The following is a 24,373-nucleotide window of genomic DNA, read 5'->3' as shown; positions in this document are numbered from 1 at the left end:
GACATGTCAGATATAGCCCTAGAGTTAAAAAAACCTGTCCTTTGAAATGTGTTGCTTGGATCAAAAAGTAGAATATATTTGGTCTTCTCTCTGATTACTTACATAACCGCTAACGCAAGGAACTATGTCTAGTCACTTATGATGGAGCATGCTAATGTGAGAAAATAGAATGTGTGCATGTATGTGTAACTGGGTCACCATGCTGTATCGTAGAAAAAAAATTGTATTGGGGAAATAATTTAAAAAATAAAATAAATTTAAAAATATATACATTCAATTAATTACCACACCACACATTACATGAAACGTCTCTGTCATCCCAAAACATTTCCTCATGACGTTTTGCAGACAGTACACTCCATTCTGGTCTCATTCAGTCACTGACCTGCTTTCTGACACTCTGGATTTTTTTTCTTGCTCAACAATGTGAAAACATGGAATATAGTGTGTGTGACACCGTTTGCTCAGCATAAATTTTTTGAAATTTTCTATTTTATTTGTTCTAGAGGTTTATTCCTTTGGGCAGTTGAATGGCTTTCCATTGCATGATATACCACAATAGTTTTCTCTGTTTTTTGGATGTTTACACTTTTGAGTCCTATGAATCCAGCTGCTATAAACATTCATGCATGTAATTTGGGCAATGTATAGTTTCATTTTTCTTAGGTAAATAGAGAATTTGCTAAGACATATGATAACCAGGTTTAACTCTATATGAACCTGCCAGAATGTTTTCCCAAGTGGTTGTATCACTTCACGTATGTCGACCATTCCTTTGTGAAGTTCCAGTTGTTCTCTGTCTTTGCTGTGACTTATAGTGTCAGCCTGTATTCTAATTGTAGCCATTCTAATAAGTCTGTGTGGCTCATTTTAGTTATAATTTGATTTCCTGATGACTAGTGATATTGAGCTCTTGCCATGTGCTTGTTGGCTATTCATGTAACTTCCCTTATGAAATGTCCACCAAGTTTTCTTGACCAATCTGTTTGGTTATTATAATTGAGCTTTGGTAGGAAATTGTTAAGGATGTTTGAATTCTGCAGTCATGAGGTTTGTTGGTCTACATTTTTATGCTCATAGTTTCTTTGTCTGGTATTAGAATCAGATACATGTGAATTTCTTAAAATGAGTGAGAAAGTATTCTTTCTTCATGTATTTTGAAAGAATTTGCAAAGATGGGATCATTTATCCCTTGGATAGTATTCATCAATGAGGCAACATGATTTTGGTGTTTTCTTTGTGAAAATATTTTTAGGTATTAATTCGTGGGTAAAATAGAAATGTATGCAGATGTTCTGTTTCTTTTTGAGTCAGGTTTACAATTTGTAAGTTTCAGAGAACCTTTCCATTTCATCTAAGTTGTTGACTGTATTGGTTTCATATTGCTCATAGTTTTCCCAAATTAATTTGTTGACATCTGGAGGCCCAAAAGATGGATGATAACTTGATTTCTTGTGCTGATCATTTCATCATGTATAAAAATATGGAATCACTATGCCGTACACTTGAAACCAATGTAATATTGTATGTCAATTATACTTGAATAAAAAAGAATGCCATCTCTACACCAATACTGTAAAATAGGTAGGAAAAATGTCTAAAAGAAGAAAAAGAAATGACTGAATTATGATGGGTTCTGGTTAATGGATTAAAAATGATCTATTTTATTCCTCACAAATCAACGTTCAATAATTACTTCTTCAGTATATGAAGGGATTATAATATTGGTTATCAGCTTTATGCAAAAATAAGGTAGCTGTGCATATTTTGAGTGGTTTATCAAGAGATACTTTTTACTTTCTTCTGTTTTTTTTTTTTTTTTTTTTTTTGGCCTGCACCCACAGCACATGTAGGTTCTCAGGCAAGGAGTCAAATGGAAGCTGTAGCTGCCAGCCTACACCATGCAACAACAATGCCAGATCTGAGCCACATCAATGACCTACATCACAGCTCACAGCAATCTTTCGAGTTGGTTTATCAAGAGATACATTTTACTTTCTTAAAAGAAATGCAGTTTTTTTGAGAGAGTCATGAAGGGCTTGTTTAACTTGCTTATTCCTCAGAGTATATATAAAAGGATTCAGCACTGGTGAAATGGGGGAAATAAGCAATGACACACTTTTATTGAGATTTACCTCTTCTTTGGCAGATGGATTGATGTAGATGAAGATGCAGCTGCCATAGGTGATGGAAACGACAATCATGTGGGAAGAACAGGTAGAAAAGGCTTTTTTTCTTTGTTGGGCAGAAGGGAATTTTAGAATCGTCCTTATGATGTATATGTAGGAGAGAACCACACCTACAAGAGTGATGATGAAGGTCAACACAGCACAGGCTATAACCATCTGCTCAATTAACCAGGTGTCTGAGCATGAGATCTTCAGGAGAGGAGATGCATCACAGGCAAAATGATCAATGAGATTGGAGTCACAGAATTCCAGATGAAAACACAAGCTGAATGGAGGGAGGATAATCAGAAGTGCTGCCAGCCAACAGCAGACAACCATTGTTTTGCAGAGTTTGTTGCTCATGATTGTCATATAATGCAGGGGTTTGCAGATGGCCACATAGCGATCATATGCCATGGTTGCCAAGAGAAAGAACTCAGTTATCACAAAGAGGTCTGTAAGAAATAATTGAGTGAAACATGTGTTATAGGTAATTGTTCTGTCTCCAGTTGATATACTGTATAGGAATCTTGGAATACAGGCAGTTGTAAATGAGATTTCTAGGAGAGAGAAATTTTGGAGGAAAAAATACATGGGGGTTTTAAGGTGGGGATCCAGCAAGGTTAGGGTGATGATGGTCAGATTTCCAGCTACACTCAATATGTAGGTGAGAAAGAGGAAAAGGAAAAGCAAAAGCTGCAGCTGAGGATCTTCTGTCAGTCCCAGAAGGATGAATGTTGTTATTGCAGTGTGGTTTCTCATATTGACTCCTGGATTTTGTCAACCATAAATGTCAATGTCAGAGAGATTTGAATGCAGAATTCAAAGACATCATCCACTGATGAACACGCTCTTGTGTATTGAACTCATCCAACATGCATTAGTTTTACTTTTAGATTGGAGGAATACATTTCCTGTTTTACAGTGAGCTCAACCCCTTAGTCTATTTATTTATAATGACAAGTGAAATTATACATTTTGTTTAGTTTATAGTTTAACTTTTCCTTTAGTAATTTCTCAAAATTAATTCATAATGAATTAAATATATTATCTCCTACACTGCATTGTGCATTTTTTATTTACTTTTATTTTTCATTTCATATATTAAGCAGTTTTTTATACTGCCAAAGATTGTTCTTCAGTACATAAGCATATTTTAAAAAAGTTAATTCAGTGTCATTCTTTTGCCTTAAATTTGGGAATTATTAAAATACTAAAATAAAGGTTTGACCATGACCCAAACAAACCATTTCAATTCTCTCTAAAATATAAAGGATTTTTATCTTTCTAATGAGTGATCATTTGTTATAAGGGCAAACGTGTTTTGACTCTGAAACATCCACATTTGTAGTTTTGCAGATGTAAAAACTTCCGTTTCTATGTCTGTGTTACCTCTTGGATTACATGATGCAGTACAACCTCATTACATATTGCACTTTCATCGCCTCGTGAGGTTATGCTGAGTGTAATCAATGAACTTCTGAAGGATGTAAAAGCTATACTTTGATGCTTCATTTAAGCACTCAGATTGAAACATATGTACACACCGTGTTATGGAGAAAAAGTTAAGACGAAAGTGACTGAATATCCTCTCCATGCACCTCTCTTTCCTCCATTCGCGTTTCTTTCCAGTCCACATTTTTGCCTCTCTTTTTACATTTTGCATTCATTTCTCAAAGACTTAGTCTCTGGTTTTCAAGCTCAGCAGCCTTGATAAAGCACTCCTTCATGGATCTTCCTGTGGGTCAATTCAAGATAAATCATAATTTAAATGTGTTTCAGTGTAATCCTAAGAATACATGCTTACAAGTCTCTTTGTGTGCTCCAGGCACTGGTCTAAGTCTCTTACAGGTATCACGCGTAGAAACCTTAGGATATCCTGTGAGGTTGGGAGGTATGTTGTCTCCATTTTCAAAGTGGGAAAAGTGGGGCACAGAGAGATAAGGCCTGTGTCCCCTGCTTTCTGGATATTCAGTATCCACTCAGAAGGGCTCCAGAGCCCTGGCCTGAGTCACTGTACTGTGGTTATTGGTGCACATTTACCTGAATGCCTTGGTTTCATGATGACAGAATTTGTATTGGTAATTCAAACAAAGGTAGTATTACTTTAGAATTCATTGTTAAACCAAGACACTTGAGAAGCAGTGAGGGGCAGGAGTAATGAATAATTATGGTGCTGCATCTGCGGTGAATGTGCTCTTGAGGGCAAAATCTAAACGTGTGCAGTCACTCAGTTCGTGTGGCTGATGGGGCTGCACGTCACCAATGTTCAGCTAGCTAATTTTCTATTTTATTCTTTATTCCTGTTGGTATATTGACCCTTCCATATTGTTGGCTCGGTATTTCTTTCCGTGAAACGTGAAGTCTGAAGAGTAGAGACCATATTATTCTGGGTTAATATGATCAAGGTGGTGAGAGTTATTTCTCATGTATCCTCCTTTACATGGATAGATAGTCATAGTTTTCTAACCTGTAAGTGATGTCCTCAGGGGTCCAAATTCTTGTAACCTTATGAAATGCAAAATGGATCACCTATAGATAAGCCATTTTCTCATTTTTAGATTTTCTTTCTCAGAACGTACTGATACATGCACTTTGAGAGTTGTTTTTTTAATTTTTTTTTTTCAGGTCCTCATCTGTGGCACATGTAAGTTCCCAGGCTATAGGCTGAATCAGAGCTACAGCTCCAGGCTATGCCACAATCATAGCAGTGCAGGAAATAAGCTGCATCTACAACCTCCACCACAGCTCATCGCAATACTGGATCCCTGATCCATTGATCAAGGCCAGGGATCGAACCTGCATCCTCATGGATTCTGGTTGGATTTGTTTCTGCTGTGATGCAAAGGGAACACCCTTTTCCCTTCATTTACTAATTATATAAACAGTAGTTTTTCCCCTAGCATCATCCACATATGACCAAGTGGATTTTTTAAATTAAGCAGTAATTCACATTTTACATTACATTAGTTTCAGGTATACAACATAATAATTCACTGTTTGTGTACATTGTGAAATAATCATCACATTAAGTCTGGGTAATATCAGTCACCTTATGTAGTTACCAAACATTTTTTTCTTGTGATGAGAACTTTTAAGAGCTGCTCTCTTGCTTTCAAATATTCAAGACACTCTTACTGACTGTGGTCACCATGCTGTAAATTCCATCCCTGTGACTTACTTACTTTATCACTGAAGTTTGTATCCTTTGAGCCCCTTCACCCACTTCCCTGCTGCTCCCCACTGTCCACCTCTGAAACTACCAGTCTGTCCTCTGTATCCGCGAGCTTGTTTGTTTATTTGTTCTTGCTTTGTTTTTTAGATTCCACGTATAAGTGAGATCATATGGTGTTTGCCTTTCTTTGTTTAACTTATTTCACAGTGTTTTGAACCATATCTTTCTCTCTTTCATCTAAGCAAGTAAACCCTGTCATCTGCTACTATAGGCTCAGTATACAGGATGCAGTCTCCAGGGTAGACAGATGCCATCACAGGGAGGGATATTAATTGAGGCTCAGGATCGATCAAGTTTGATGGAAAGCTCTTACCCTCTTGAACACTGCATTATCATCTGATGGTGACCATAGCTCACATGAGAAGCTCTGTCCTGTTTTCTTCTTTTTCAAGAACTCAGTTCATCTCCCAATAGTTCTTTTGGAATTTGACTCAGCTTTGCCTGGGTCTTAAAACTGTTTTGTTTTTGGAGTTCCTTTTGTGGTTCAGTGGAAATGAATCTGACTAGTATCCAGGAGGCCTAGGTTCAATCCCTGGCCTTGCTCAGTGGGTTAAGGAATGGGCATTGCCATGAGCTGTGGTGTAGATCACAGATGCATGTCGGATCTAGCATTGCTGTGGCTGTGGTGTATGCTGGCGGCTACTGCTCTGATTTGATCCCTAGCCTAGGAACCTCCCTATGCCAGGGGTGAGGCCCTAAAAAGGCAAAAAAAAAAAAAAAATTTCGTTTTTAATAGTAAATATTTAATCTTAATCCATTCTTTAAGTATTGAACTTTCACAGAGCATTTTATTTGTGGAACAGATAAAAAAAGGAATAAGATTTCCAGATGTGAGTGTGCAGTTGATGTGTGTATATGTATATGCACACTTGGATTTTAGGTATTGTGTGTTCCTATGTGTTTGTGGGAGATTTTATTTCTGAATATTCCTCACCCAGACCTGCTAATGATTTCTAGGACCAGCTTTCTAGAAAAAAAAACTTGTATCTCTTAAATGACTGTAGGATCGTCCCCTGAAATGCTAACTGTATTGGTTTGTTTAAGTCTAACATTGTGGTTAAAGAGAGAAATCTATCATGACATTCCCCCTTCACCTCCTACCTAGTGCCGGAATATGTGCAGACATACTGTGAAAGCAACTGAGACGGTAAACCTTTTTATACTTACCCTTTAAGCTGTACAAGTTACTTCATGGCATCTCTTGATGGTTTATTTGAACATCTTTTTAATGAGACACAGGCTGAACAGGAGCATGCTAGTGGAGACCTGAACGCCAAGTTTTCTCAGGAAACTACCTCGGCTAGAAAATCCCTGGAACTACCCAGAGCCTCCTATATCACATACCATAGCATGTACCTGCTGTAGCGTAGGACTTCTTTCCTAAGAGGACTGTGCCATTTGACACCCAGGAATGTATGTTCTTCTGTTGCTAGTTAAAATAAAGTAAAGCCTATTTTAAAGGGCTGCGTATATCATGGACTGTTGAGTGATCAGGGTCAGATGATCTTCTAAACTCATTGGTCAGGAAAACATATTTGGCACCAAATATTGTGGCTTGTTACTTTATGTATTCTACCTATAACAAGAATCATTAGCGTCAACCAACAAAAGAGTCCTTGGAGACCCAGGTTTCAAAGTCACCCTGGATATTAATATGAAGTTTTGGCTGTGAACCTGACGGCAGTGGGGACAGTGCCCTTAAGGACAAGGAAATGCAAGAATAATATTAAATCAGTGTGATGATGCTGTCTAATGTAAGCCAATAAAATATCCAATAAAATGTTTAACCTGAAACATCCGTGCAGAAGTAAACCTGTAAAATCTGTTGGAATCTCCCATTTTCATCCAACCTGTTGTGGTTGTCCTTAATTATTAACACAGGGAGATTTTTAGCAATTTTTGGTGACTGAATGTATATAATTTTAATCTCTCTTGGATAATAATCGCCACCAGTGTGGAAACATTACTTCTTTACATGTCTTTTTTTTACAAGAACAAAAGAATACTCTAAAGGTTTTATATAAACATCTTTGCACACATGACTGCTCATACTCCAGACAGTTCCTCTATGAGAAATTCTTAGTTGTAGGAGGACAAGTTTTTCTGTTTGAATGGCTTTTGGTATGGATTTCTCATTAGATGTACTAAAAGTAAATGTCATCCCAGGCCAGGAAAAGAAATCATTAGTACGAGTGTGATTGGGTGGGTAACCTTAATGCATTGTCTTAGAAAAAGACTCAGCATCTTTCTTTGTACTAGGGAGAGTTTTCTGCAACTACACTCATATAGAAGATCAGTAGACAGTTCAACTCATAATTTTGTTTTCCTCAGTTTATGGGGACATCAGTAGAGGATTCTGGGGAGAATTGGTTCCACTAAGGATTAGAGACATCAGAGAATAATGAATTAAGAAACCTTGTTCCCTACTCTTGAGAGGCTGGGTGAGACCTTAAGCAACACGTTGGGAAAGTGCACCACAGCAGGAACTCCTCAGGTTAAGTTTTCACTCTGAGAAACCCTCAGCAAGCGAATGTGTCCCATTGATGATCTGGGTAAAAAAACAAGAGAAGAAGAATTGTCCCATGTTTTTGATATGGCCTTCTGCAAAGTCCTGGATTACATGACAATGTCTGTGGAAGATTTTATCTGCTGTTTTATGGCGGCCAGTGATGATCATCTTCAGTTCAGTTATTTTAGATTTCTCCTTGGATGTTTGTGAATCTTATCTTTAATCACCTTTTCCTGTAGAGTAGAGTGTATCCTGAAACATCACATGATCATACTCATGGCTCATAGAGCATATAGTTCCAGAGATTGCTCTTGTAATATTCCTTATTATTTATATATGTATATCTATCCTATCTGTATACTCTTAGCACAGTATTAATCTTAGAAGATTTTTTCTTGTTTTGCACACATTATATTTCAGTGATTTAAGAAGTTGACCCTTAGTGTATATCAACTTTCAATCAATGAATGTATATATACAAAGATATTACACTAATAATTTCTGTATTAATGTCATCTAGTAAATCCATGTTGAAGACATCTTTTATATGCTGAGAAATAAGCCAGAAGAATAGGAACATAACATAATCCGTACAAATGCATTTTAATGAAAGCAGTAAACATTTCCTAATGCCTTGTATTAGTTTCTTTTGTTACTGCATAACTTATGATGACAAAATGTGGTTCAAAAGTGTAGTTATTATCTCATAGTTTCTGTGCTTCAGGATTCCAGGCCCAGGTTTGCTGGGTCTTCTGCTTAAGATCTTTAATCAAGGGGTCAACTGTGTTGTGTTCTCATCTGGAGGCTTATGTGAGAAAGGATTTGCTTCCAAGGTCACTCACGTCATTGTGAGAATTTATTTCATTATACTTGTAGGTCTGAATCTTTGTTCCATAATCATGGTGTATCTATTCATCTATCTTAAAGATCCTTAAAATATTTTTTAACAGTGTTCAATGGGTTGCATTAGAAAGCTCTTGGATAGCTTTTGTGGGTTTTTTTCCCCTGAAGTATTTAGTATAATTTCATGCTATGTTTTAATTAATTTTCTTACGACTAAATTTTTTGACTTTGTATCTCTTAAACTTATTAAAATAGTTATAGTGGCTTTTTGGAGCAGATTTTTAAAGAATTTTCTATATAAAAACAAATGCAATGAAATATTAAGACCGTTTTGTTTCTTTCTTTCCAGTCTGGAGTTTTTTCTTGCCTTATTGCATTGGTTAGAAGCTCCAGTATAATGATGAATAGAAGTGGTGAAATTAGACCTTCATATCTTGGTACTGATCTTAGAGGGAAAGAAGTTATTAATTCACCATTGAATATGATGTAAACTATATGTTATATATGTCAACTTTAAACCACCATTTTAATAAATTATATGACTTTGAGTATATAATGTTCAATCTAATTTTAAATTTTGAATGGCTGCCCCCATGGGATATGGAAGTTCCTGGGCCAGGGATTGAATTGAGCAGTGGCTGCAACCCACTGTGCCACAGCAGGAAATTCCTTATTTTACTTGCAACATAGAGATTTCCATTATCTACTTTAAGTATGTAGGACGAAAAAAAATTTTTTCTTTTTCTTTTTCTTTTTTTTTGTCTTTTTTGTTGTTGTTGTTGTTGCTATTTCCTGGGCCGCTCCCGCGGCATATGGAGGTTCCCAGGCTAGGGGTTGAATCGGAGCTGTAGCCACCGGCCTACGCCAGAGCCACAGCAACGCGGGATCCGAGCCGCGTCTGCAACCTACACCACAGCTCACGGGAACGCCGGATCGTTAACCCACTGAGCAAGGGCAGGGACCGGACCCGCAACCTCATGGTTCCTAGTCAGATTCGTTAACCACTGCGCCACGACGGGAACTCCTCTTTTTCTTTACATTAGAAAAAGTATAAGAATTAATGAATGTACTCTTTTAAAAATATTTATAATTTCCAGTGGGTTTTAATAAGAAGTAGTCTCCAATAATTAATTTCCTGGATGGTCTCTTCATGTAGCTTTGTCCAAAAATGAAAGACTGCTTATATATGAGTATAGGGCAGGCTGCTCTTGTGACGTCTCAACCAGAGAGCACTTAGTACAAGACACTATGCAAACTTGACAGTATGTTACATTTATGGCACAAAAAATAGTTTAGCACAGTGAAGGGCAGGCCAATCAGATGGCCTTATCTAGAATTCAGTTGCCGTAGGGAGTATTCCTATATTGTTTGATTTTTGAATTGTACATATCCAACTCTGGGAGTTGTAAGTAAGTCTGGTTTTTTCAGGGAAGGTGGAGGTGAGATTTAAAATTTATGGAAGTTGGTAGGCTGAATGAAATTTCCTTTGAAATGGCCAGACAATTGAATTCTCCATTTGCTGTAAATCAGTGTTGTGGTTCTCACTTTGATTGTTAGTATGAGCTCTAGGTGGATAGAATAGGCAGAGTTTCCCAAATTCTCATCCTTAGAAATTCAGTTTTGAAGTACATTCAGGGACAAAGGGGAAGATTGCAGAATGACGGAGAAATTGGATTCTTTCAGCTAGCCAAGTGTAAGAGTTATGCCTGGAGACATCTGGGGAGATGAAAAGAATGCTAATTGCATACCAACCTACCTCTCATTATTTTTTTCCAAAATGATCCCGAATCATTAAAAATGGAGAAGTAAATTCTACATCAGGAGTGGGCAAACTTTTTCAGGTAAAGGCCAGATAGGAAACATTTCGGCTTTGGGGACCATGAAGTCTCTATTAAATTACTTCACTCCACCATTAAAAGCAGCCACAGATTATGTGTAAATGAGTGGGAGTGGACATGTTCCTAGAAAATTTATTTATAAGAATGAGTGATGTGTATGTACAACTGAATCACTTTATTGTATAGCAGGACACATCACAACCGTGTAAACCAACTACACTTCAATAAAACTTTAAAAAATGGAAAAAAAAAAGAACTGGTGGTGGATGGATCTTACATTCGGGCCTTAATTTTCTGGCTCTTGATCTCAGTGTGGTCCTGACTGCAAGGTACTTCTAAGTGGCTTTCCCAGGTGTTTAGCGGGAGGCCTGTGGTGGAAGAGATGTTGACAAGGTCTCCTTATATTGGCTGGGCCCACACTCCTGCCCCTCAGAATGCTTGACCTCCAGTATCTCTGTTGAACTCTCGGCCTTTTTACTGGTGAACATAGACTATGCTTGCCCCAATGTCTTAAGCCATTCAGGCAAGGATATATGGGAAGCTCCTGTCCAGATCCTGATATAACGTAGGCATCACTGGCAGATTCTAACCATTTCTGCTGACCTGATGTCTTCCAGCCGACCTGATGTTTTCCAGCTGACCTCAGTGAGACAGTCATGTTGAACTTCATCACTAGCTCGTACTGTGGACTGAGCCACTGCTAATCCTGGACTTGTAGGACTGCATTTCGTCATATAGTTGATTCCGTTTCATGATATGAGGGAGCAAACATGGTCTCACATTGGTTGCTCTGACAGAGCTTTTAATGTTGTTTATTTTTTTTTGTTTTGATGAGTGCTTGCATGCTGTTGTCATGCAGGTGTGGTTTCAAGTTCTCTCCTGTTTCTTGATGTTAATCTGTGAAATATTTTGGCTCTCATTGCTGGTAATTTGGCACTCTAATGATGTCTATTGTAGTTATATATAGGTATAAGTATGTATCAATTCATAAGCATGACATTATAGGGTTGGTCAGTTCTGTTTATTGCTCTGGTTCTTATGAGGACCCGTGAATTCATTCAGAACGTATTTATTGAGAACGTAGCATGGCTGGTTCTGCTGTATGAACTAAGATTAAAAAGAGTGAACAGGTAACTCTGTTGATCTCTGTGGATAACGTACTAAATATTTCCAATGAGTCTGATCCCTTCAAATTTCTTTCTTCCAAAAGTAGATAACATTAGAGATAACTATTTTCTTTTTCAGAGATATCTAAATTAATGTATTGTTATCTCAGATTTTTAAATAGATTAGTCTGATATTTTTCTAAAACCAAGAAACTAGAATGTTGAATGAAGAAAAAAACTGAAATTACCAAAGAAGAACATATTTACTCTAATGGAAGGTAATCATGTGTTTAGTTGACTGTACAATCCTGATAGTCCCAAGGATGATGAAGCCGAAAGTTTAAGTGGACTCAAATACATGCACGAATTCCCCTCTCATGAAGACATACGTATTCACTGGCAGTTTTTTATGGTGGATAGTTGCCAACAGATTCCCATTAAAGAGTCTATTCCTTTTTAAACCTAGGAAAAAACTTATTATATCTCAAAGCTAAAAGCAAATTCATTTATTTTAACTCTCTGAGAAATATAATGTGATTCTTAGAAGATTTTGAAAGAGATAACTTCTGATTTCTTTTGGCAAAGATAGCTATTTACACTGTGAAGTAAGACGAATATTTCATTATCTCAGGAGTTCCTGTTGTGGCACAGCAGAAATGATCCAGCTAGGAACCATGAAGTTGCAGGTTTGAGCCCTGTCCTCGCTGAGTGGGTTAAAGATCCAGTGTTGCCGTGAGCGGTGGTGTGGGTTGCAGACGAGGCTCTGATCTGGCATTGCTGTGGCTGTGGCATAGGCCAGCAGCTGTAGCTCCGATTAGACCCCTAGCCTGGGAACCTCCATGTGCCACGGGTGTGGCCCTAAAATGACACACACACACAAAAATTTCACTATCTCACACTCTTATGGATGAGCAGGAGCTCTCTGTCATGGATAAATATATTCCTTTGTGGCTAAAGTTCAAACATGATGAAAGAATCGAATATGCATTGAAGTTTGGCAAAATACCCAACACAGGCAGCAGTGGGAATCATGTGCTTGGAGACAATAAGTGGCAACAATTTTAAGGACACATTCCTTGTGCATAATAATAACTTTCATTTGCAGATACTCTTCAACTCATAGATAACAAGGTGTTAAGAAAACACAACAAAGTTGCTTTATGTCTATTTTTTCAGTTGGAAAAAATATGTAAATACACATATGTTGGACATTTGTGTATATATATATATATATATGTACATGAACATATATAGTTACTAAGCCAATAACTAAATACTTACATGGTGAAAATATAGGTTTGCATCATAATTTTTCTGCATTATATTCTTTATGGATAAAGCATTATTTAATGAAGTTTCTCATATTGAACTTGTAAAATTGTATGTTAAATATTTTATATGAGCATCCTTTGTTTCTTCATTTATATTATCAGAGGAGGAATTCCTGAGGCAAAAGCCATTTACATTTTAGAATTTTGAGATATGTTGTCACACTGTACTTCCAGTGGGTAATAACACAAACACAGAAGTGTTTTGGTCTCTCATTGGGACCCATGGATCATGGGACCTGAAGGAATTCCACCTTGATTCCTTGCTTGAGTTTTGAGTCAACTAGAGAGAGAAAGTAGGCAAGTAAATGTGAATTAAAGTACGAATTTTATTCCAGGGTTATTGAAAACATGGCTTTGAACATCCCAATAAGAGTATCTTGAGTTAGTCATAGCTTTCAGTCAGGCAGTGCTAGAAATCCAGATCCACTCCAGCACCTTGGACAGACCCTTTTACTGCAAGATTTTAAGCAGTCTGAAGTCTGTCTGTAGAAAAGCCAGCATAAAAGAGGAAAGGGAATAGGATGCTGCTGAGACCTGCTCAGCAGGTTAGGGCTGAAGAACAGGTGCTGTGAACCTTAAGGAAAAAGTTAAGATAAAACAAGACACAGAGACATTTATCTTAATGAAAGGTGGGAACCAGGGGAGTCAAGGTCTCAGGGACCAAGAGCCCCACGTCAAGAAACCACACAGCTTTTATTGTGCTCTTTAGAATGACGTCAAGTGAGGAGGGGGTTGTAGGTGCAGGATATAGGTTTTTTAAAAATTATGTTAAAGGTCACATAGGCGGTAGCTGATTAAGCTTTTATTCTGACTTTTAGTCATTTAACAATCATTAGCATTGAGGAAGCTTGGTGTCAGCTATCTATGCATACCATCTAGAGAATCACCATTGTGCTTCTGCAGAAGGTGTGCCTATCTGCAGCAACCTGGTGTGCCTAGGTTTGCACCTTGGTTCTCCTTGCTAATGCATATCCTGCTGACGACCCCTCATAAATGCCTTGGGGCCATGAGGCTCATCTTCCTCTTATTCTTTAGAGGACATATCATGCTGTGCAAACAGTGTGCCTATCTGCACAGGTCCAGCGTGCCTAGACCAACATGTTATGTCCTCATTCAGCTGACCCTATGAATAACTTATACCTTCAGGTCTTTGTTTTTAAGCTTAAGTCATTTACCAGCACTGTGACTGTTTTTCAGGCAGGAAGATGGGGTAAAGTAAAGCAGGACAAGATGGAGTTTTCAGCAAAGAGGCTAAGAAAATATTGTAGAAACACGTCTCATGACAGGATGCATCTAATATATCATATCCTTGTTCAGAATGCATCCATCAGGGGAAAGGATAGGGAGGAGGGAACTTAGGAGACTGCACAAATAGATTATTGAAAAAATGTACACATCTTAGAAATAAAGCAGGAGAGTGCCTGCTTGTCTTTACAATCTAATTGTAAATAGGTTCATCTAAAATTATTTAATTATAGATTATATATTTTCTCTATAGATTTTTAAATAATTAAAAAATTTAATTTAATACTATAGATCTTGGTTTCATTGTTCGAATGAGTCAAAATTAGTTAAATTTTTCTGTATTCATTGAAAAATTGCACAAATCAAGTATTTTTTAACTTTTTTGGAATTAGTCTATAATAGAGTGCTCCTCCACTTGGAGAGAATATGAAGAGTAGCGACTATATATTTCTTCCTATTATTTACAACATTCTTAGTATTTTTTTATAAGCCAAATCAGCTGAATTTTAAGCCTGTGGTTATCATAGCATATGGCTATATCACTCAAGAGAGAAGATCAGTTCTCTTTAAGAGAGAACAACATCCACTTTTCCAGTTTTCTTTTTCTTTTCTTTTCTTTTTGGCCACGTGCAAGACATGTGAAAGTTCTAGCACCAGGAGTCACAGCCACACCAGAGCAGCTGCCTGAGCCATAACTGTCAATGGCAGATCCTTGACCCTCTGTGTCACTAGGGAACTCCTAAAATGACACCGCTGAATGGCCCCCCTAAACCTGTAACTGAAAATTTACCTCCTAATATTTTCCCAGTACCAAGTACTTAGATATGCTGTCTAACACAAGCCATCTAAGATCAAATGACACTTAGATACTCAGGTAATAAAACTTCATATCTTAGAGATACTCTAAAGTTAGATAGCTAAAAATCTTACAATACATAGGTTCTTATAATATACAGGCTCAGAGGTCTTAGAAAATAGTTCTAGAATGTTAATTTGTGAAATAAAATTCTAGAGCCCTTGTGCATTAAATTTATAAGGATGACAAAATCCTCCCCTCCAAGTTTTAATCCTACTTATTCTTTTTTGTATATCAATTATGTGGGACACATAATTGATATACAAAACCACACATATATAATGTAGAAAGTGCTCTGAGTTTGTACCTATGCCTACCTCTGTGAAACCCTAACCACAACGAAAGTAATGTATGCATCCATCACCTTTATTTTTAAGTAGAGTGTAGTTGATGTTTGGATAGAATTTGGATTTTTTTTTAAAAAAACTAAAGCCTGCATTGGTATTTTCTAAGTTGGATTAACTCCTTCAAGGACTTAAAAGATATGAGTCTAAATTGGCCAAACGATTCTGAAGTGGTAATAAAACAATAAATATATTATGACACTTTCTTTATTCTCACATACAATTTATTAAAAAACTAAAACTTTTTAGTAGTTTTGGGAAAAATATTAATTTTACAGAAATATTTGGTGTTTTTAAAAAAATTCTCCATTTATCTGAAAGGTATTTTTATTTTTGCAGATAATATGTATTTAACTTTCCAATTTATTCTCTCAAACAGTGTTCTTATTACTCATGGCATCTTCAAGATTACACATCATTATATTTCTTAGTTATAAAAAGCACTCTATTATTATTATTATTTTAGTGTAGGCATACTGGTGATGAATTCATTTAGATTCTGTCTTCCTGGAAATTTCTCGGTTTCACTTTAATAAGATCTTGATATAGAATTTATGACACATAAAAGTGTAGTGAGGGCAAAAAATTAAGTTATACTGGTTAACTAATCTTTCTAGATATATACAGCCAAATTAACTGCTACCCAGAGAAAGAGATAGAAAATTACCACCAATCAAGTGACCTTTCTTTTACCCTCTGTCAGTCAGGATTCTACTAAAGGTAGCCACTATTATATCTTCTATTATTCTATATACTTGTTTTTGAGTTTTGATCTAAAAGAATTAATATGCTATGGCTTTGTATCCCTCTTCTTTTGTGCAATTTTTTGGAAGAGTTTTTGACATCCAAAAACTTTTAGGATATAGCAATAGTTTGTTCTTTTTAATGCTGTATATTGACTCAATGTATAAACATGCCAAAGTTTATTTGTATTGCTGGTGGTATACATTCAAGTTGCCAGATCTTGCTAATTTTCAGTAGTATCAGTATGAAGATATTTTACATAATTTTTGCTTACATAGGCATACATTTCTGGTGATAATATACTTTAGATTTTAATTGCTAGTCATGTGCTGTATTTTACAAAGTGAATTACCCTTTACATTCCTGTGGGTAGTGTGTAAGAACTGCACATCTCATTGCAGCTGTGTGTGGATCCCTGTGTGTGTCTGCAGTCATATCTCATTTTCATATGCTTCATTACCATTTGGATATTTCTTTTTATTTTGCCTTTTTTTTTGTCTTTTTTTTAGGGCCATGCCTGTGCCATATGGAGGTTCCCAGGCAAGTAGTCCAATTGGAGCTGTAGCCACCGGCCTACACCACAGCCACAGCCACGCGGGATCTGAGCAGCGTCTGTGACCTACAACCACAGCTTGCTTAACCCACTGAGCGAGGCCAGGGATCGAACCCGTGTCTTCGTGGATGCCAGTTGTGATGAGAACTTTTAAGATCTACTCTCTTACTAATTTCTGTGAATTCATTCAAAACATATTTATTGAGAAGCTAGGATATGGCTGGTTCTGCTGTAGGTACTAAGAATAAAAAGAATGAACATGTAACTCTATTGATCTCTATCGATAATGTGATAAATATTTACGAGTCTAACTCCTTCAACTTTTTTTCCTCTAGTAATTAGCAACATTATACATGACTATTTTCTTTTTCAGAGATATCTAAATTAACTTATTGACATCTCAGATTTTTAAGTAGATAAGTCTGATATTTTGCTGAGATCAAGAGACTAGAATGTTGAATGAAGTTAAAAACAGAAATTAGCAAAGAAGAATGTACTTACTCTAATGGAAGGTAATAATGGCTTTAGTTGACTGTGTAGTCCTGATAGTCCCAAGGATGAAACTGAAAGTTTCAGTGGACTCAGATATGTGCACAAATGTCCCTCTCATGAAGACATACATATTCCCTGGTATTTTTTTGGTAGATAGTGCTCTCTGACTTGCCACCAGACTCCGAGCATTCAAGAGTCTATTCCACTTTAAACGTAGGAATCAACTTCGTATATCTCAAAGCTGAACACAGTAATTTATTTTACATATCTGAGAAATATGAGGTGGTTTTTAGAAGATTTTGACAAAGATAGTTTCCCGTTTCTCTGGGCAAAGGAAGATTTTTACACCATGAAGTTAGATGAATTTTTTTTTTTTTTTTTTTTTTTGCCATTTTTTTTGGCCGCTCCCACGGCATATGGAGGTTCCCAGGCTAGGGGTTGAATCGGAGCTGTAGCTGCCAGCCTACACCAGAGCCACAGCAACGCAGGATCCGAGCCGCATCTGCAACCTACACCACAGCTCACGGCAACGCTGGATCGTTAACCCACTGAGCAAGGGCAGGGATCGAACCCGCAACCTCATGGTTCCTAGTCAGATTCGTTAACCACTGCGCCATGACGGGAACTCCTAGATGAAATTTCAATATCTCAGATTCTTATAGATGAGCAGGAGCCCTCTGTGTAGATATATAGAGTCCATTGTGACTAAAGTTCAACCATGACTAATGAATCTGTTATGCACTGAATTTTGGCAAAATACTTAACACAGGCACAGTGGGAATTATGGCCTTGGAGACAATGAGACAACACTTTTAAGGACACATTCCTCATCAAAATAATAATTTTCTGATGAAAAGATATTTGTGGACACTCTTCAACTCATAGATAACAAAGTGTGAAGAAAACACCAGAAATTCGCTTTATGTCCATGTTTACAATTGGTGTATATATATATATATATATATATATATAACTTTCAAATATAATATTTGAAATATACATAGATTTGAAAGTTGTATATATAGTTTCTAAGCCAGTAACTGCAAATATTTACATGGTAAAAATTTAGGTTTGCATCATGATTTTTCTGTATTATATTCTTTATGGATAAAGCATAATTTAGTAAAGTGTATCTTATTTAACTTGTAAAATGAGGTATTAAATATTTTGTATAAACATCCTTTGTTTCTTGGTTTTTGTTATCAGAGGAAGTATTCCCAAGGCAAAAGCCACTTACATTTTAGGATTTTAAGGTATGTTGTCACACTTTACTTCCAATATGTAAGAACACTTCTGTACACAAAAGTGTTTGGGTCACTCATTGGCTCCCTTGGGGTCATGGAACCTGAAGGAATTCCACCTTTATTCCTTGCCTGAGTTCTGAGTCAACTAGAGAGAGAAAGTAGGCAAGTAAATGTAGATTAAACTACCAGTTTTATTACAGAGGTATTGAAAACATAGCTTCAAACATCCCAATAAGAATATCTTGAGTTGGTCATAGCTTTCAGATAGGCAGTACTAGATATCCAAATCGACTCTAACGCCTTGGACAGACCCTTTTACTGCAAAACTTCAAACAGTCTGAAATCTGTCTATAGAAAACCTAGTATAAAAGAGGAGAGGGAATGGGATGGAGCTGATGTATCATATCCTTGTTTAAAATCCACCCATCAGGGGAAGAATCTGTAGGAGGGAATTTAGGAGACTGCACAAATAGATTATTGAAAAATGTCTATATCTTAGAAATAAAGCAGGAGAGTACCTGCCTGTCTTATAATCTAATTGTATATAGGCTTCTCTAAAAATTATTTAATTATAGCTTATACATTTTCTCTACAGATTATAGATTTTTAAATAGTTAAAATTGTTTAAGATTGTAAATCTTACTGCTTTCATTTTTTGTATTAGTTATAAATATTTTACGTGTTCATTGAAAAATTGTATGAATCACATATTTTTTAAAGATTTTAATTTTTTTCTATTAAAATTAATTTATAATGTTCTGTCAATTTCTGCTCTTCAGCAAAGTGACCCAGTTGTTCTCATACTGTCCTCTGTCATGTTCCGTCACAAGTGACTAGATATATTTCCCTGTGCTATGCATCAGGATCTCATGGCTTATCCACTGCAAATGCAATAGTTTGCATCTAATAACCCCAAACTCCCAGTCCATTGCACTCAGTTACCCTCCCCCTTGGCAACCACATATCTGTTCTCCATATCCATGACTTTATTTCTTTTCTGTAAATATGTTCCTGTGTGCTGTATATTGATTCTATTTAGATAGAAGTGATATCATATCTTTTGGTTTCTGACTTGCTTCGCTTAGGATCAGAGTGTCTAGTTCCATCCAGGTTGCTGCAAATGGCACTATCTTGTTCTTTTTATGGTCGAGTAGTATTCCATTGTGTATATGTACTACATCTTCTTAATCCATTCATGTGTTGAATGGACTTAATCCATTCATGTCTTGGCTATTGTGAAGAGTGGTACAGTGAACACAGGGGTGCGTATATCTTTTTATTGTATTTTTTTTCATTTTATTTTCCCACTGTACAGCAAGGGGATCAAGTTATCCTTACATGTATACATTACATTTACATTTCTTCCCCCATCCTTTGTTCTGTTGCAACATGAGTATCTAGACATAGTTCTCAATGCTACTCAGCAGGATCTCCTTGTAAATCTATTCTAAGTTGCATGTATCTTTTTAAATGAGAGTTTTTTCAGGATGTATGCCCAGGAGTGGGATTGCTAGGTCCTATGGTAGATCTATATTTAATTTTCTGAGTTACTTCCATACTGTTTTCCATAGTGGTTGTACCATTTACGTTCACATCAACAGTGAAGGAGGGTAGCCTCTTCTCCATACCCTCAAGTCCGACATTTGTTTTTTATTGACTTGTTAATGATGTTCATTCTGGCAGGTGTGCAGTGGTACGTCATTGTAATTTTGCTTTCCATTTCTCTAATAATTAATGATGTGGAGCAATTTTTCATGTGCCTGTTGGCCATGTGCATACCTTCTTTGGAGAAATGTCTGTTCAGTTCTTCCACCCATTTTTCAATTGGGTTTTTGTTTTTTTGCTGTTGAGTTGTGTAAGTTGTTTGATATTTTAGTTGCTTGTCAGTTGCATCGTTTGAAACTATTTTCTCCCATTCTGTAAGTTGTCTCTTTTTTTATGGTTTCCTTTTCTGTGCAAAAGCTTGTTGGTTTGATTAGGTCCCATTGGTTTATTTCTGCTTTTATATCTATTGCCTTGGGAGATTGACCTGAGAAGATATTTGTAAGGTTGATGTCAGAGAATGTTTGGCCTAAGTTCTCTTCTAGGAGTTTGATGGTGTCTTATATTTAAGTCTTTCAGCCATTTTGAGTTTATTTTGGTGCATGGTGTCAGGTTGTGTTCTAGTTTCATTGATTTACTTGCAACTGTCCAGTTTTCCCAGCACCACTTGCTGAAGAAACTATCTTTTTCTCAGTTTATATTCTTGCCTCCTTTGTTGAAGATTAGCTGACCATATGTGTCTGGGTTTATTTGTGGGTTCTCTGTTTTGTTCCATTGTATGTCTGTTTTGGTATCAGCACTGTACTGTCTTAATTACTGTAGCTTTGTAATATTGTCTGAAGTCTGGGAGAGTTATGCCTCCTGCTTGGATTTCCCCCTGCCCCCAGGACTGCTTTGGCAACTCTGGGTCTTTTATGGTTCCATATAAGTTTCCGATTTTTTTTTTCTAGTTCTGTGAAAAATGTCATGGGTGATTTAATAGGGATCTCATTGAATCTGTAGATTGCGTTTTGTAGTGTGGCCATTTTAATGATATATATTCTTCCACTCCAGAAGCATGGACTATCTTTCCCTTTTGTTGAATCCTCTTTAATTTCCTTAATTAACGTTTCATAGTTCTCAGCATATAAGTCTTTCAGATCTTTAGTCCGGTTTATTCCCAAGTATTTTAATTTTGGGGGGGTGTGATTTTATTTTTTTTATTTTTTATTTTTTTTTCTTTTGTCGTTTTTTTTTTGTTGTTGTTGTTTGTTGTTGTTGTTGTTGCTATTTCTTGGGCCGCTCCTGCAGCATATGGAGGTTCCCACACCAGGGGTTGAATCGGAGCTGTAGCACCGGCCTACGCCAGAGCCACAGCACTGTGGGATCCGAGCCGCGTCTGCAACCTACACCACAGCTCACGGCAACGCCGGATAGTTAACCCACTGAGCAAGGGCAGGGACCGAACCCGCAACCTCATGGTTCCTAGTCGGATTCGTTAACCACTGCGCCACGACGGGAACTCCGGGGTGTGATTTTAAAACGTATTTCAATTTTATATTTTTTCCAATTTTTTTTTTTTGGTCTTTTTAGGGCTGCACCTGCAGCATATGAAGGTTCCCAGGCTAGGAGTCGAATCCTAATGGAGGTGTGGCCACTGGCCTACACCACAGCCACTGCAACTCCAGATACGAGCCATGTTTGCAACCTACACCACAGCTCATGTCAATGCTGGATCTTCAACTCACTGAGTGAGGCCGGGGATCGAACCTATATCCTCATGGATGCTAGTCAGATTCATTCCACTGAGCCCAATGGGAACTCCTCCTTTTCCAAATTTTTTTTTGTTAGTATGCAGTAATGCAACCCATTTCTGAGTGTTCATATTGTATCCTGCTACTTTTCTGAATGCATTGATCAGTTGGAGTAGTTTTTGTGTGGAGTTGCATTCCCAGGGGAGTGAGAGTAACAATAGTTGGTGCTCAGTTGCAGTGCCCTCTTTTTTGCTGATCTCTGAGGTTCCTAAGGCCACTGGTGGTGCCTGTTCACAGACCCTTAGTGGTGGTGGCCCACATTCACCTCTGCAGTCTGCGATGTCTGTTACGGGGTTCTCCGGCCACCTGTAGACCGTGCAAGAGGTGCTGTGTCATGCTTAGCCCCATGCTGTCTTTAGCCCACACAGGAGATACCTGGCCAGCCATACCCACACAAATAGTGCCTTGTTACCCATAGCCTGCAACAGTGTTTCCTAGCCACCTGTAGCATGCGCCAGAGGTACCCTGCCTTCTGAGATTCCTTGCATGTGCAGGGAAATAATTCCTATGGCAGTCCACCCTTCCTCCTCTTGCCCTCCCCAACAGTGGCCCCTTGTTTCTCCTGTGGCTCAGACCTCCTCCCAAGTTCCCTTGGCTGTGACGCTCGCTCCCTAGCCCTTTAGGCTGTCTCCACCTGACCTCTAAGTGTGAGTCTCAGTGCCCAGACCCAACCTGAGCGTCTCAGGCTGTGGTGTCCAGGGCCAGTGGTGTCCAGGGGCAGTGGTGCACAGATGGTCTGTGCAGTACTCACTTTGCTTTGCTTTCCTTAGTCCAGCTGCTGCACTTTTCTCCGTTGACTTTAAGGTCCTTCAGTCTCAGCTGATCTCACCATTGGCTACATGGCTTCCCAGGCTTTCCTCTTTAACTACCTCTCAGGAGTGCTAGTCCCATCCTGAATCCTTTTTTCTCATCTTTGGTTCTACCCACTTATGTGGAGGTGGGTTTCTTACCCTTTTCGGAAGTTTAGGGTCTTCTGCCAGCTTTCATTAGATGTTCTGTGTGAATCATTTTATGTGTAGATTTTTTTTTTGGATGTTTTTGTGGGTGAAGGTGAGCGCCACAACTTACTCCTCTGTCATCTTGATGTTTCTCTGAATCACGTATTTTTTAACTTTTGGAAAATTGTTCTATCTTAAAATGCATCTTCACTTGGAGAGTTTATGAAGAGTAGGGACTATACATTTCCTCCTAATATTTACCACATTCCTAATATTTTTTCTAAACCACTTAAGAGAAACAATCAGTTCTCTTTAAGACAGAACAACTTCCACTTTCCTACTTATCTTTCTTTTCTGTTTTGGTTTTTCTTTTTTCATTTTTTTTTTTGTGCCACATCCAGGACGTGTGAAATTTCCTGGGCCAGGGTTCAGTTAAAAGCCTCACCACAGAAGTGATCTGCAGAGTCAATGGCAGATCCTTAACCTCTGTGCCACCAGGGAACTCCTAGTAGGACCTAGGTGGTGTTGAATGGCCACCCTAAGCATATAATTGAAAATTTACCTTCTACTATTTTTCCAATGCCAAGTACTTAGATATGCTAACACAGGCCATCTAAGATCAAATGACACTATAGATATTCTGGCATTAAAACTCCATAACCTAAAGGTATTTCAAATTGAGGTGGTTAAAAATTCTTACAGTATATAAGTACTTACAATATATAGGCTCAGAGTTCTTAGAAAGTTGTTCTAGAATGTTAATTTGTGCAATACAATTCTTTAGCCCTTGTGCATTAAATATATAAAGAAAATGACAAACTCTTCCTTCCCAAGTTTTAATACTGCTTATTCTTTGTTATCAGGAGCATTACTGGAACATATAATTGATATGCAAAATACATGTATTTAATGTAGACAGTTTACTGAGTTTGTAAGTATGCCTACATCTTTGAAACCCTTAGCACAATTAAAGAAATGAAAACATCCATCATCTTTATTTTTAGAGGGTAGTTGATGTTTGGATAGAATTTTTCTTTTTTTTTTCCTTCTCTTTTTGCCATTTCTTGGGCCACTCCTGCGGCATATGGAGGTTCCCAGGCTAGGGGTCTAATCGGAGCTGTAGCCTCCAGCCCATGCCAGAGCCACAGCAACACGGGATCTGAGTCGCGTCTGCAACCTACACCACAGCTCATGGCAACACCGGATCCTTAACCCACTGAGCAAGGGCAGGGATCGAACCTGCAACCTCATGGTTCCTAGTTGGCTTCGTTAACCACTGAGCCACGACAGGAACTCTGAATTTTTCTTTTCTTTTCTTTTCTTTTCTTTTTTTTAAAAAAACTAAAGCCTGCATTGGTATTTTCTAAGTTAAGATTATTTCCTTCAAGGACGTAAAAGATGTCAGTCTAGTTTGGCCACTTTTAAAGATTCTGAAGTGATAACAAAACAATCAATTTATTATGACACTCTCTTCATTCTATCATACAGACAATTTGTTAAAAAACCCTCAATCTTTCTAGTAGTTATGCAAAAATATTAGTTTTCCAGAAATGTTTGTTGTTTTAAAAAATCTCCATATATATAAACCAGAA

At 37.4% G+C, this 24,373-nt stretch overlaps 1 protein-coding gene and 1 pseudogene across 2 annotated transcripts in view; one reads left to right on the top strand and one right to left on the bottom strand.

Moving 5' to 3' along the window:
• LOC110258130 (olfactory receptor 6C3-like) overlaps nucleotides 1–24,373 on the top strand; it is a 225,952-nt gene that overhangs the window by 61,658 nt on the left and 139,921 nt on the right. The window lies entirely within an intron of this gene.
• Nucleotides 1,992–6,118, bottom strand: LOC110258129 (olfactory receptor 6C68-like; annotated as a pseudogene). The gene has a single exon (XR_014803307.1). The product of XR_014803307.1 is annotated as an olfactory receptor 6C68-like (transcript).

This window comes from Sus scrofa, chromosome 5 (assembly GCF_054392235.1).
Source record: "Sus scrofa isolate SSC_HxYL_T2T_F1_AM1 chromosome 5, Sscrofa_HxYL_maternal_Yorkshire_Landrace_v2.0, whole genome shotgun sequence".
Classification (NCBI taxonomy): domain Eukaryota; kingdom Metazoa; phylum Chordata; class Mammalia; order Artiodactyla; family Suidae; genus Sus; species Sus scrofa.
Note: the sequence above shows the minus strand (reverse complement) of the source record. Positions and strands in the feature narration are given on the sequence as shown.